Source organism: Oryctolagus cuniculus, chromosome 1 (genome assembly GCF_051225735.1).
Source record: "Oryctolagus cuniculus isolate XC-2025 breed Fujian yellow rabbit chromosome 1, ASM5122573v1, whole genome shotgun sequence".
Taxonomy (NCBI): Eukaryota; Metazoa; Chordata; class Mammalia; order Lagomorpha; family Leporidae; genus Oryctolagus; species Oryctolagus cuniculus.
This window is the reverse complement of record NC_142867.1, coordinates 22,168,688-22,184,313: the sequence shown is the minus strand read 5'-3', so window position 1 is coordinate 22,184,313 and position 15,626 is coordinate 22,168,688. Positions and strand designations below refer to the sequence as shown.

General features: G+C 41.3%; 1 protein-coding gene across 7 annotated transcripts in view; it reads left to right on the top strand.

Moving 5' to 3' along the window:
- Positions 1-15,626, top strand: part of TTC17 (tetratricopeptide repeat domain 17) — a 147,740-nt gene that overhangs the window by 59,395 nt on the left and 72,719 nt on the right. The gene's annotated exons all lie outside the window — the stretch shown is intronic.

Here is a 15,626-nt window from a genome sequence, read left to right as displayed (position 1 = left end):
GATACAGAAAATAATTTTCTCAGTTTTCCCCAAGAATTTTAGATCTCTAGTATAATTCTAGATTTAGGGAAGAAGTTAATTTCTTACTTTGTGTGTGTGTGTATGCCTTAAGATAATAAGGCTTAATTCTGTCCCACAACCATCATTAGGAAAAATTGACTAAAGTATGTGAGGGTAGGATGTTCAACTAGTAGAGATAGTCTCTGATTTTTTTTTCCTTCACCTCAAAATCTGTTAATAACCTAGAATTCATGGTAAAGGGTGCATTTTTCTGTCCATGAAGTCAAAATATATAATGAGAGTTGAAGCAATTCTGCCTGCTCAGTGAGACTCAGCCCCCTTGCCTGACATTCAGTGGCATCTCTCGCCCTTCTTGACTCTCTCACGGCCATGGGTGCGTGTGCATGTCATAAGCATATCTGCCAGGGGGAGTCAATATCTAAACCCATTGCAAACTCATCCGTTAGAACCCCCTCTCTGAGAGTCCCATGGAGCTTGATTATTTGCATAACCTTCACTATAAGAAAAACCAACCGTGTGTTTCACACTCTGCCTTGAATTATAATAGGTGCAGTTTACATATGTGTGAATCCTCAGTGCCACAGTAGAGCATACAGTGGGTGCTCTGATAATGTTCAAATTAGATTGTAGTATTTAAGAAAGGGCTATCGGTGCAGCTCCTTCACTTTGCATATTTGAAACAAACAACAAAACCTGACATCTGCTTATTCATTCAAGTTGTGTAAACGACATTGATAATTCCAGGTAGATTTGGGACCACAAACTGGTTTATCTGATTCACTGCTCCAGACTGTCTTAAGATTTTAATTACTAGAACACAGTAAGTAGTGCATCTGTGTTCATATTTCAGAGCCCAACTGTTCAGTAAAGAACCATGTATCTCAGTAGTGCACCTGCATAGCTCAAGTGTGGATCAGTATTGAGCACAATCTCAATCTAAAAGAGTGCTAAGGTTCTGAAACTGTTTTAGCAAGGCAGTGGAATGGAGGGGCTAACGCTAGAATCATACAACTTTCTGTCCCCATTAAAGTAACTTGTGTCTTTATCTAGATGATGAAAGATAATAAAACCTGAGTCATACACCTATTTGGAAGATGAAGTGAGATCTTTATCATATATTAGATGTTGGATAAAAGTAGGCCATTAGGAGTTCCTGGTGAATGGGAAGTACTCAGAACTTTAAAGGTGCAAATTAAGCATCTTTATCTTCTTATTTAGCCTAGCATTGTGGTCTTTTAAATGTTGTAAGTTACCTAAGAATATCCTTGTGAACAGGATTTCACATGGAAAATGCACATTATCTATTTTTCCACAAACTTTTTGAAATGCCCTCATATTATTGGCTCCAATAAAACAACAGAAAAAGAGGGAATATTGTGTTTAGCTTTCTATGGAGTCATTAACAAAATAAATATTTAGTCCCTTTTACATGGTAATTAACTAATTTACTAATTAAGTTAGCAGGTGTTTGCTCGAATTCGCTAGGCTGAAAGAAGTTGTTACTGCCAATAGACCTAAATGAATTAGAAGAGACTCCAATCTCTGCTAACATCTTAATGCTGTTCCTTTGTCATAGAAATGTATGCTTTTGCATTTCTAGCTTTAAAAACATATTGATAGTACTGTGCCACCTTGAGTATTGAATTTTTCTTAACAGTATTTTTGCATTACTCATTTACAGAGTAATCCTGCTCACTCACAGTTGCTTTGCTGAGTTGCAGCTTTGAAAAGCTCAAACTTGGAAGGAGCAAAACCTCAGTAGAAACCATGAGCTTATATTTGAAATCTAAATAGTTGCATCTACTCCAGTTATCTGTGAGATTTAGTAAGTGGATGATGGAAAAAAAAAACCTCTGAATAATGGTTAGCATTTCAGTACCTTCATTGAAATCACTTGATTCTGTTTGCTTTTTTTCTTTTTCATCTTTGTAGTATTGAAATAAGCTTCATAAGTTGTCTTGTCTGACATATTACCTACTTAAAGTATTATTATGACAGTTCAAAGGTTTCAAGAGATTGACAAAGTTTGTGATTATTTTTCTGAATAACAATCAAGGAGTTCACATTATAATTGTTCTTTGTTAGATAAGCATTTAAGCTGCCTTATCCACCCCCTTTCCCAACATAAATAACACTCTTTTGAAAGTCTATTTGAACATCTATCATTTTAAAAGCCTTTCAAGTAAGCATTTTAAGATCAAAAATAGCTAAATGCTCATGGAAAACCATTTTAGAAATTATTTATTTGAGACCAGCACCGTGGCTCAATAGGCTAATCTTCCGCCTTGCAGCGCTGGCACACCGGGTTCTAGTCCCAGTCGGGGCGCCGGATTCTGTCCCGGTTGCCCCTCTTCCAGGCCAGCTCTCTGCTGTGGCCAGGGAGTACAGTGGAGGATGGCCCAAGTGCTTGGGCCCTACACCCCATGGGAGACCAGGATAAGTACCTGGCTCCTGCCATCGGATCAGCGCGGTGCGCCGGCCGCGGCAACCATTGGAGGGTGAACCAACGGCAAAAGGAAGACCTTTCTCTCTGTCTCTCTCTCTCTCTCATTGTCCACTCTGCCTGTCAAAAAAAAAAAAAAAAATTTATTTGAGAGACAGGGAGAGAGAGAGCTCCTTTTTACTGGTTCACTCACTAAATTTCCTGCAGTGACAAGGGCTGGATTAGTTCAAAGCTAGAAGCTGTGAGCTCAGTCCATGTCTCCCTTGTGAGTGGTAGGAATGCAGTTACCTAAGCCATTGCTCCTGCCTTCCAGGATCCACATCAGCAATAAGCTGGAGTCAGGAGCCAGAGCTGGGCATCAAATACAGGTACTCTGATGTGGAAGGCGGGTGTCTTAATCAGCATCTCAACAGCTAGCCTAAGTGTTCACCCTGGAAATACTTCTAAAATAATCTCTCTGACCAGTATTATTGCCCTCCCACAAATTATATTCTTTAATGGTCCATATTTAATAACTATTTTACAGCAACTGTGATACAGTATAGTATCTTACATAGTATGAATTTAATGATAAAATTTAGGGAGTATGTGAACCTTAGGAAATATTTTACTGTTTTTCAAGTATAGTCATGGAATTTTTCACGCAAATTTTCAGTTTGTTTCTTGGATGCCTGTACAGGTAATGTATTCTATTACCATTGAGTACTGTTTCATTCAACATAAAGATACAGAATCACTGTATTACAAATGATTTTTCTACCTTTAAAGACTATGATTGGGACTCACTCTATTTGTACAGAATCATCCGACCTTTTTTCCAAGCAGAGTTTATTATCCGACACCCTCTGACTAACTACCACTGGTGTGTGTGTTCTTGCAGCAGCTGCTTTGTCTCTGCTTTGAAGAGCATTTAACAAACCCCTCTTTCTTACAGTGAATTTTATGCCATCACAAGTTCAAGGACTCTGTAAAGGAAAACTTAGTAGGTTAATTTTTAAATTGCCTACTTTTTTTTTTTTAGAAAAAAAAAAGGGTTATTTATTTGAAAGGCAGAGGCAGAGAGATAGAGATAGAGATAGATAGAGAGAGAGAGAGGTCTTCTATCCAATGGTTCACTCCCCAGATGGCCACAACAGCCGGAGCTACACCAATCTGAAGCCAGGAACCAGGACCCAGGAGCTTCTTCTAGATCTCCCATGTGGGTACTGGGACCCAAGGATTTGGGCCATCTTCTACTGCTGTCCCAGGCCATACCAGAGAGTTAAATTGGAAATGGAGCAGCCAAGAGTCAAACCTTTGCCCATATGGGATGCCAGCACTACAGGTGGCAGCTTTACCCACTGTGCCACAGCACCTCCCCTCAATTGCCTGCTGTTGATTTGACTATAAAAGAGAAGTTGGTGCTCTCAGTTTCGATTAAACATTTTATTTTGGCAGTTTTGAAGTACATCCTGTTTTTCCACATTTATAGATTTGTTATTTTATAATTTTATTTAACTTAAACATAACTGAATTGGTCACTTTAACAAATCCTTAAAAAAAAAAAAAGATTTATTTGAAAGGCAGAGTTACAGAGAAAGAGAGAGAGAGAGAATCTTCATTTGCTGTTTCACTCCCTAAATGGCCGCAACGGCCTGAGCTGCGCCGATCTGAAGACAAGAGCCAGGAACTTCTTCCAGGTCTCCCACATGGGTGCAGGGGTCCAAGCACTTGGGTCATCTTCAGCTGCTTTCCCAGGTGCATTGGCAAAGAGTTGGATCGGAAGTGGAGCAGCTAGGACTTGAACTGGAGCCCATATGGGATGCCGGCACTGTAGGTGGCAGCTTTACCTGCTACACCACAGCACCATCCCCTAAGGCCATTTTTAAAAGTAAACTGGAATCTGTTAAATTATAATGATTTTAAACATGAGAGATTTCTCAGAAGTGCCCAACATTAAAACAAGGATTTTTTGTAAAATTTATTTTTAAATCAGGTAGATAGAAACAGGCCAAGATCTTCCATCCACTGGTTTACTCCCCAAATGTTCCAACAGTCAAGGCTGGGCCAGGGCAATGCAGAGAGCCCAGAACTCAATCCAGGTCTCCCATACTGGTGCCAGAGGCTCAGGTACTTGAGCAATTGCTGCTTCCCAGAGTGCTCCTTAAGAAGAAAATAGGGGGCCGGCACTGTGGCTTAACAGGTAAAGCTACCGCCTGCAGTGCCAGCATCCCATATGGGCGCCAGTTCGAGTCCTGGCTGCTCCACCTCCTATCTAGCTCTCTACTATAGCCTGGGAAAGTGGTGGAAGATGGCCCCAAGTCCTTGGGCCCCTGCACCCATGTGGGAGACCCGGAGGAAGCTCCTGGCTTTTGGCTTCTGACCGACTCAGCCCCCGCCTTTGGGGCCATTTGGGGAGTAGACTGGCAGACAGAAGCCCCCTTTCTCTCTCTCTCTCTCTCTCTCTCTCTCTCTCGGCCTCTTTCTAACTCTGCCTTTCAAATAATAAATAAATATATCTAATTAAAAGAAAAAGAAGAAAATGGGATCAGAAACAGAGCAGCTGGGACTCTCTGTTCCTCACTTTGAGGGCGGATGTAGGCATCTCAAGTAGCGTCTTAACTGCTGTGCCAGAAGCCTGACCCAAGGATGTTGTTTTGATTGGAAAAAATAAAGGTGCCACAGAGAGTGAAACTTAATGAAGCAATAGTGGTTCTAATATTTAATGACCAAAAAATATAAAAGAACTTAATAATGTGAGCAAAATGACTAAATATTGATTCTGTTCAAGAGTGCAGAAATACACTGATAGAGCAGTACACCATGATGGTGCAATTTGCAAGCATTTGTTGCTCCAAAATACTTTTGAACACTTTCCTCTGTTAACTTTACTAATTTGTAAATAAAAATGTTACATCTAACAAAAATGTACTACTACTTAAGTAGTATATGTAAGTAGTACATTTTTCTACTGCTAAGTAAACTCTCCTATTATGTCTGTAGTGTGTGTTTTACTGTACTTTAATATCCTTCATTCAGTATTATTTTTCTTGTATTAGAAAGCAGAAGGCCAGTGGTAGGTTATGCTTACTAGACTTTGTTTCCCTCATGCTTACAGGTAGACCACAAGCAAAAAGCTTTGATTTTATGTCAGTTTACCTGACATAATTAAGCATTAAACCCAGGATATCTGGACTCTGGTCTTTATTCACTGAGACTCACTTAAAACTGTTGGCCCAGATCTTTAGAAAGTAGAATAAGTATAATAAGGAAGAACTCAGATATTTTTAGAATTTTATATAAGTTTCTCTTTAACATGTATTTGATTGCTTTTGCCTCTAGTAGAAAACAAAGAATTTTCAATTCAAATGAATGAGTTTCAATATCTTTTACAGTGTACAGATATTCCCTTCACAGTGTTTCTAAATTTATAGTATGTATTTGCATAAGTCCTGTGTCCTTTTGTAACTTGTTTCATTGCCTGTGGTTTTAGTCTGCATTCTTCAACCTGAATTTGTGTGTAGATGTATAACTTGGCAACTTAGAGCGATTTTACATGGACATCAATTTTGAAGAAAAAGAAATGCTGCATTTTGCTGCCCTCCTGTGGACTGTCCAGCAGATACTACCCGCAGTTCTGGGTCCTCTTGCTACATTTTTCATAAGAGTTAGTGAACATACTTGCCTTTTTTAAAAGATGGTTTCATAGATCCAGTTGCTATAGCATTTTTAATATGTGACTGCTAGTTAGCTAACCTCCCTTTATTTCTGTGAAAAGAATGATAGCTTTGCTTAACTTACTACAGGTTTCAGAATCCTTAGATGCAGGTACATCCTGCAACAAAGTCAGATGTAACTCTTATTTCATTAAGTGTCTAAGTGCTTACATTATTTAAAAGGCCTTTAATTATTTTGTGAATAAATAATTCCTTGACATGTACTTATGTGATAGGAGAATAAGAAACCTTTGTGAATTTATGAATCTGGAAGCAAGGCTCATGGTTGGGTCCAGTCACAGTTGTTCAGTAGTGTAGAACCAACATTGAAACCTGAGTCCTTTGCCTGCTGAGACCAATTCGGTTCTTTTTCTCAGTAAGACAGACTATTCCACCACCACTGATTGAGAGGATTCGTGTCGGTAGATTCTCAGGACTTTTTAGGGTAGTGTTGTAATCACTGCACCACACATTCCTACACAAAACATGGATCTCAGCTGGAATATGGAGGCAGTCAGTGAACCTGAAAGCACATCTAGAATGAGCTCTTTCAGTTTAACATGTTACCTGGATCTTTTCTGAATCTTGTGTCACTAGATTGCCACATAGCCCTGGCCTTTACACGGAAAATCTGGTGGCCATCCATGCAATAGTTCTCTTTTGAGATTTCTACCATTTAGCTTTCATGACCAAAAGGTAACCTTCAGTTTTCATAAGAATTTATGAAATCATAAGAATGTAATACATTCTTATATATCTTATATATCATAAGAATGTAATACAGTATGTATCAGATTCTGATGACCATTGATTCTACACTTCAACCTCTGAAAGACCTTGTGTATATACGAGTATGAATGTATGTATAAGTACACACACACACACACACACACACTTCCTGGCTTTTAATGCCAATATTTTGTCTATCGATAGAAAAAAGTCTTTTTTTTTTTTTTTTTTTTTTTTTGGATTCTGAGGAATAAGTCTGTTGGCCATTGTCTAAGATTTTTCCACAATGGTCTATGCAGTCATTATAGATTGAAATTTTTTTAAACATTTATTTATTTACTTGAAAGAGTTACACAGAGAGAGAAGGCAAGGCAGAGAGAGAGAGAGAGACCTCTTCCATCCACTAGCTCACTCCCCAATTGGCCGCAACAGCCAGAGCTGAGCTGATCCGAAGCCAGGAGTCAGGAGCTTCTTCCGGGTCTTCCATATGGGTGCAGAGGCCCAAGGACTTGGGTCATCTTCTGCTTTCCCAGGCCATAGCAGAGAGCTAGATAGGAAGCGGAGCAGCCAGGACTGGAACTGGCACCTAAATGGGATGCCGGCACTGCACGCGGCAGCTTTACTCACTACGCCCCAGTGGCGGCCCCTATAGATTGAAATTTGATAGTGGATATAATTTTCTAAAACAACAAAACACTTCTTTTCTTTCAGCCATAAGAACCTGAATGTGGTTTGTTCATTCATTCAACTAATACTTACCTACCATGTACCAGGCACTTATTCCATGAACCAGAAATCAAACAGAAGAAAATTTTGTCTCTTATGGTGTTACATTGTAATAAGAGGAATCAGAGGTGATAATAAACATAACAAGTTATTTAGTATGTTATAAGGTAACTGCTGTGGGGAAAAGAAGCATGGAGGGGTGTAGTTGGAGTTATCAAGGAAGGGCCCATTGGAAAATGAACTGTTGAGCAAAAACTTAAGGAGTTAGGAGTCCTAAACTAGACAAACACACAGCATATGTAGTTGCAGTGGACATAAAGAGTCAGTAGCAAAGGTGAATGGGAAGGATAGAGCCAAACTTTTACTGCTTTGCAGACCATTGCAGTTGTATGGACTGTTACTGTAAGAGACAAATGATTTGGCAGGTTTTGAATAGAAGAGGAGAATTAGGTGATTGATATTTTAACAGGATTCCTCTGACTGCTCAGCTTCAATGAGGGTAGACTGTGGTGGGGTAAGGGCAGAAGCAGGAAGATGAGTTAGGATGCTTTTGCAAAAATATCAGTGAGACATTAGGCTGGCTTGGACCAGTGGGGTGGCAGGTGAGTAGGTGATCATATTTGAAATATAACAGGACACTAGAAGAAGGGAATTGAGAAATGAAAGGTCACTGGTGTCTCCTAAATTTGGGACCTGAGCAGCCAGGTAGATAGTGGTGCTATTTAAAATGAGCTAGTCTAGTCTGAAGAAGGAGCATGTTTAGGCAGAAAAACAAGTTTGATTTGAGCATTTTAAGTTTGAGTTGCCTAGTAAATGTTTAAGTAGAGCTGTTGAGTAGGTAGTTGAATGTGTGAGTATTATAATGGTCAGTGAAGAGGCCCAAGCTAAAGATACTAATTTGTGAGTCATAGACATAAGAATAGTTCTTTTTTTTTTTTTTTTTGATCACAGACTTGGAGGAAATTTCCAGAAATCAGTGAAAAATAAGAAATGGATCCAAAATGAATTACTAGGGCATTCTTGCCATTTAGAGTTGAGAAGATGAAGAAGAACTTTAAAGAGTAGCCAGTAAAGTCATAGGTAAACTAAGTACTTTGTTTTAGAAACCAAGAGGAAGAAGTATTTCCAAACATGATCCAGTGTGTCATCATTGTTGTACTGGCGAGGTATATCTAGTAGGGTGAGTTGGATGAGGACAGAAAGGAAAGCCCTGAATTTTGTGACATGGGAGTAATAAAGAGTTGTGTGAAATGGGTTTTGAAGGAGGTGAGGGAATGGAGATAACAACCAATGCTAATTTTTTTTAAGATTAATTCTTTTGAAAGTCGGTTAATGGGGTGTGGGGAGCGGGTGGGAGACAGAAATATCTTCCATCCATTGGTTCACTCCCCAAATGGCCACAACAGCCGAGGCTGGGCCAGGCTAAAGCCAGGAGCTCAGAGCTTCTTCCAGGTCTCCTACGTGGGTGCAGGCGCCCAAACACTTGGGCCATCTTCTGCTGCTTTCCCAGGCCATTAACAGGGAGCTTGATTGGAAGTGGAGCAGCTGGGACATGATCTGGTAACCAAATGCAATGCCAGCATCGCAGGCAGCAGCTCTACCCAGTATGCCACAACACTGGCCCCAACAAGCAACTCTTTAAAGGAGTTTTGCTATAGTGAGAGCAGAAGAATGGGATGTAGTTGGAGGGGGCTATAGAATTGAGTATGTTTATTTTTGTTTTTATTGTTCTAAAAGCTAAGTATCGCAACATCTTTCATAGGAATGGTCCAGTAAAAGGGAAAAATTGAAGATACAGGAAATAGCTAATTCCAGAAGCAAAGTTCTTGAACAGACAGGAGGAGATGGGATCTAAGGTATAAGCAAAGAGGCTGTCCTTAGGAGCAGGGACAATGCATTGGTAAGGATGTGTGTGTTGAAAGATTTGATGGTGGGATTTCTCATTGCTTCTCAGCAAAATAGGAGAAATGTCAGATGCCAATGAACAAGGACCAAGGTTATTGGAGATTTGATGAGAGGAAAGGCTGGAAACAGTTGTTTCAGAATGTGAATTGCATAGAGAGGTTTCTGACTTTGACAACTGGGTAGGTATCAGTGTGTTATTGGAATAACCAGTTCAACAGCACACAAATTCATTTGATGATGCCTCTTCTTCCCTCAGAAAAAAACGCATAGGGTGTGAAGAAAATGCCAAGCCTAGAATCTTAGAAAATGCAAATATTTAAGAAACAGAACCAGTGAAAGAGGTAAGGGGGATAGCAGGAGAACCAAGAGGCAGCTGGGTCCTGAGGGGCAGCAGAACAGAGGTTTGGGAAGGTTAGCAGGTCCTGTGTTGGTTGCTAGGGTTTGGCACAGATGTCGCTAGAGATATACATGCTTTAGGTGGCACTTTAATTGTATTATTTATGGTTTATTTTAGTGGACACTAGAAAAAAAATACGTAGCATGTCAAACCTTTATAAAAAGTGGTACTGATCTTTCCCTTAAGGCTAAACCAGCGGAAGGAAGACCTTTCTCTCTGTCTCTCTCTCTGTCTAAAAAAAATAAAAAATAAAATAAAAAAATAAAAATAAACTGAAGCCATTTAAAGAAAACCATGAAGATAATTGTACTGATACCTGTGGAAAAATCTTGACAGTAGTTTGTAAATGAGTGAAGTATGAGAAGGTCTGGTTTAACTGTCTAGAAGGTCATTGGTAACCTCATTTCATCAAAAGCATTTTCTGTAAAATGGGAAAATAGCTACATTAAAACAACACAAATAAATTTTAGAACAATGTAAATGTGAAAATGAGCTCTCTTTAAATAATTGACTTATCAGTAGAGTTCTTAGCATAGTTTCTAAAATGTAACTCATTATTTCATCCTGGCACTGAGGGACTAAAATAACTTTTAAAGAAACAGGAAGGGGCCAGCACTGTGGTGTAGTAAGTGAAGCCTTTGCCTGTGGTGCCAGCATCCCATATGGGTGCCAGTTTGAGTCCCGGCTGTTCCACTTCCAATCCAGCTCTCTGTTATGGCCTGGGAAAGCAGTAGAAGATGGCCCAAGTCCTTGGGCCCATAGACCTGCAGGGGAGACCTAGAGGAAGCTCCTGGCTCCTGGCTTCAGACTGGCCCAGTTCAGCTGTTACAGTGATTTGGGGAGTGAACCAGCAGATGGAAAACCTCTTTCTCTGTCTCTCCCTCTCTCTCTGTAGCTCTGCCTCTCAAATAAATAAATAAATCTTAAAAAAAAAAAAAAAAAAAAAAACAGGAAAGTATGCCATTTGAAAACATATTATAATAATAGGATACAAAAAAAGAAAAGCTTTTTTTAAAGAAATTACTTGTTAGAAACAAAAGTAATCATGTTTGAGATAAAATGGAAAAATTTTAATAGATAATTGCAGAAATGGGGCACTTATCAGGAGGGTCTCCTCAGCCTCAGAGTGTAATACACACAAAGCGTGTGGTTCTGTTCTGTTTCACCAGGGCACTGGAGCTGAATCACTGCAGACTTGGCTCTGATACTCCCAGAGGACTGAGACCAAGGGCAACAACTAGTCTGTCACTTTGGGCATCTCCCTAGCACCTGAAGGCATGCAGGCTGTGGAGGTTCTGGAGCTTGTCTCTAGGCTATGGAATCTAATGTTTATCAGCTTGCAAATAAGTTACAGATTTATCTCTATGAATTACAAAACTTAACACCTGGGGTGTAGAAATGCTGGGTGCCAGAGTTAGGATCAAGTGTCCAAAAGGAAGTCAGTTGTGTTTTTGAAACATTACTTTATGTTTCCATCACAGTTCCGCTTCTTTCTACTCTGTGTAGAGGTGAGACACCTACTGGACGGCATTATTAATCATATTTCATGACCACTCATCTACTGAGAGGGTAGGGAAGTTGTGTTTAAGCATCTTTCTTTCTGTATAGGCTCCATTCTGCACCCAGAGCATCCTATCATTTCCTGAACTTACATCGCAAAGTGATTGTGCACAGCAACAAAACTATATGGAAGGGGAACAGGATGGTATCCATCTCTTTATGTAACTCCCCCAGGTTATTTTTTTTTTAAGATTTTATTTTATTTTATTTGAAAGTCAGAGTTACACAGAGAAAGGAGAGGCAGAGAGAGAGAGAGAGAGAGAGAGAGAGAGAGAGAGGTCTTCCATCCACTGGTTCACTCCCCAATTGACCACAATGGCTGGAGCTGTGCCGATCCAAAGCCAGGAGTCAGGAGCTTCTTCCAGGTCTCCCACACAGGTGCAGGGGCCCAAGGACCTGGGCCATTTTCCACTGCTTTCCCAGGCCATAGCAGAGAGCCTGGAAAGTAGAGTAGCTGGGTCTCGAACCAGTGCCCACATGGGATGCCAGCGCTTCAGGCCAGGGCATTAACCCACTGCACCACAGCACCAGCCCCTGAACAAGCTATTTTTAATATGGTAACAGTTGTAACAAAATGCAGTTGTCCTTCAGCCCTCTGGTAGGAACTAAAGGACTGACCTAGACACACTTGAGTATAATGAGTTGGGTGAATTAATTGGATGTCATCCAATTCCTTTTTCAATCTTCAGTTTTTAGTCATTATTCCAGATGTTCTTGGAGATATTTCAGGTATATGGTCTTAAGCTTTGCCATCTTACGTAGCAAGTATTTACATTACTCTTCCCTACTCAGAAATACTGCTTACATTAAAAGAGCACACAAGCACAGTCTATTCTTCATTGATAAAACAGGCTCTTTGCGAACTTTTCTTTTAGCTGATTTGTGTCTCAGAACATTCTTTTTATGTACTGTGACACAGCTGAGACAAATTCCCGTCTCTGGAATATTTTTGTAAAACAGTGACCCCTTTTACAATTAAGGCCTTGGGCAGTCTTTCCTTAGTTCCCTGACTTGTGGAAGTAAAGCAGTACCTGGCACAGTGTTAGTCAGGTTTGGAAATCAGGTGACTGAGGCTGCCTGTCATTTACATGTGGGCACATATGTGTGGACATGTATCGACTGGTATGGGCTTTTCTCTCCCTTTTTCTTTTGTTTGTAGTTGTTACTACGTTCATACTAAGTTATTGTGCCCTTTGGGAAAACCTCAGTAATAGTTCCTTTTCCTTAATCTACAAAGTCTGTTTAGTTATTATCTTGAAGTTGCTATTGAAAGAATATGGCTGCCGGCGCCGCGGCTCACTAGGCTAATCCTCTGCCTGCGGCGCCAGCACCCCGGGTTCTAGTCCCGGTCAGGGTGCCGGATTCTGTCCCGGTTGCCCCTCTTCCAGGCTAGCTCTCTGCTGTGGCCAGGGAGTGCAGTGGAGGATGGCCCAAGTACTTGGGCCCTGCACCCCATGGGAGACCAGGATGAGCACCTGGCTCCTGCCATTGGATCAGCGTGGTGCGCCGGCCGCAGCACGCCAGCCGCGGCAGCCATTGGAGGGTGAACCAATGGCAAAAGGAAGACCTTTCTCTCTGTCTCTCTTTCTCACTGTCTACTCTGCCTGTCAAAAAAAAAATGAAAAAAATGAAAAAAAAAAGATTATGGCTTTGGATTCATCTTCTTATTTAATTGCTTTTTATAAGAGTAGGCCTAAATGTGTCATTCAGAATTTTCCATCCTCAAAGCAGTTTAAGCCTCCTTAATTGTCATGCCCAATCACCTAGACAGTTCACAGATATCCAGAGTGATGATTATGGAAAGTAGCACACATACCAATCACAGCGGGGAGAGCTGGAGGTCACTGGCAGTTGATAATGCCTGTGGCATGAGCAGGACTTCTGATTCCTGCTGTATCCTGTTCTCCTTGGTGATGTGAATTATAGCTGGAGAAAAACCTAATATGGATTTTAGGAATAAGTTTGCCACCTCTATCACGGTAACACTGGCTAAAAACCATGAATATGAAAAATGGAAGAGATTAAGAGATCCTGGAACCCGTGCTGCCTATGTGTAGAGTGGCCACTCAAGGTGAGTGCCTCCATTGACTTCCATTCCCTGCACTTTTCACTTGAGTTCGTGCACTGGCTTCTGGGACTGAGGTTTTGGTAGGTATGCACCACACACAGTGCCTCTCAGCCCACACCTGTGAAGTGGGAGCTGCAGTCGGGGAATGTGGGAACTTTGTTCCTGAAATACACAGACGTTCCTTGGTAGACAGATTTCAGTGTGGTTTTTCTATGGGGTTTTGAGGGATTTGGGGTAAATTTTTATTTGTTTGAGAGACAGAGAACTCCCATCTGTTGGTTTATTCTCCAAATGCCCACAGTGGCTGCGGCCGGGCCAAGCTGAAGCCAGGAGTTGGAGGTCAGGAACTCAGCCTAGCTCTCCCAAGGGAGAAACAGAAACCCAACTACTTTTGAGCCATCACCACTGCCTCCCAGAGTATGCATTGCAGGAAGCTGGAATTAGAACAGAGCAGAGGGGCCAGTGCTGTAGTGCAGCGGGTTAAAGCCCCGGCCTGCAGTGCTGGCATCTAATATGGCTGCCAGTTTGAGTCTCGGCTGCTCCACTTCTGATCCAGTTCCCTGCTAATGCACCTCAGAAAGCAGCAGAGGATGGCCCAGGTCCTTGAGCCCCTGCACCCACATGCAAGACCTGGAGAAGCTGCTGGCTCCTGGCTCCAGATTGGCTCAGCTCCAGCTGTTGTGTCCATTTGGGGAGTGAGCGGATAGAAGGATGACCTCTCTCTGTGTGTCTCTACCTCTCTGTAACTCTTTCAAATAAATAAAATCTTTGAAAAAAGAAGAGGAGGAAGCAGAACCGGAGTAGAATGGAACTAGGACTCAAACCAGGGATTCCAATATGAGTTGCTGGTATCTTAAACTGGTGCCTTAACTGCTAGTTCAGACATTCACCCCTCTTTATTTGCTGTAAATTTTTAAAATATTTATGTATTTGAGACACAGAGCTCAGCATGTTTTTTAAACCGTATTGTAAATATTATAGTGAATATGTATGCCAATGAAAAGAAAAGTTCTAGGCCTTGATGTTAACCTTGTTATTTAGATCTTTTGGGACATTACTGGACTCAAGTTCTGATCAGTTATGGAATAACTGGAATCCTGGATTCTGATTTGAAGATACTGTGCTTATAATTCACTTTACCTGAAGAGTAAAAAAGACCAAGCAGCCTTTGAAGTTTTGTTAGCATTGGTGTAGGAAGGTGGTGAAACCTGATGCTCCCCACAAGCAGTCTGATGGCACGTGCTTCCCCACTGCTCATCTCTCTCTGTGTAGTTTGTGCTGCAGGACCAGAATTAAAATCTGTTGGTTTTCCTACCAGAGTCATTTCCCCAGTGCTCAGGTGCTACAGGAGAGAAGCGAGGCAAATGGCAAACCCTCAATATTGTGGGTGACTAGGAAATCTGAGTCCTCCTCCCATCTGTGTGTAGGCTTATTCTCAGAACTGAGCCAAGCTACTGGTTACAAGAGTCTGGTGCAAACAGATAAGCTGAATTTAAGCTCATTGACAAACCTAAGAACTGTTATATTGCTTATTTTTGTCAAATCTGTGGCAGTAGTAGTAAAAGCCTGGTGTATCATGATGCCAGAGTGGGGCAGCGGGGTGGGGGGGGTCCTCTTTTCTGCACTACATATGGAACTCTGCTTCCTAGTTCTGTGTGTGCACATGTTTTCTGCAGCTCCTCCCCCTACTCCCAGAATGCCAATCTTATGTGTCCTTGAAGGTCTGCTTCAGCCACCTGCCCTACCTGGGCCTCTGATCGTGGGTGATCCTGTAACCATTCAGCTCAGCTGTGCCTCTCCCGTGGCTCTGGGGCTTGCACCGTACTCATTGCATACATCTAAGACTCTCTGATCCCAGACTTTTCTGTCTCCAGTCCTGTTTTCATTTTCATCCCTTCTCCCACCGTGCTCTCCATGTCCTCCTCCCAGTATTGAGCAAACAGAATGTATTTCAGTGAGTCATGATGACATTTTGAGTCTGAACTACTCAGGACACCTCAGTAATAAAAGAGTAATTAACTTGAATATGTCCAGTTACCCACTCTGGATGCACATGTACATATAATGTTTTATGGAGGGAGA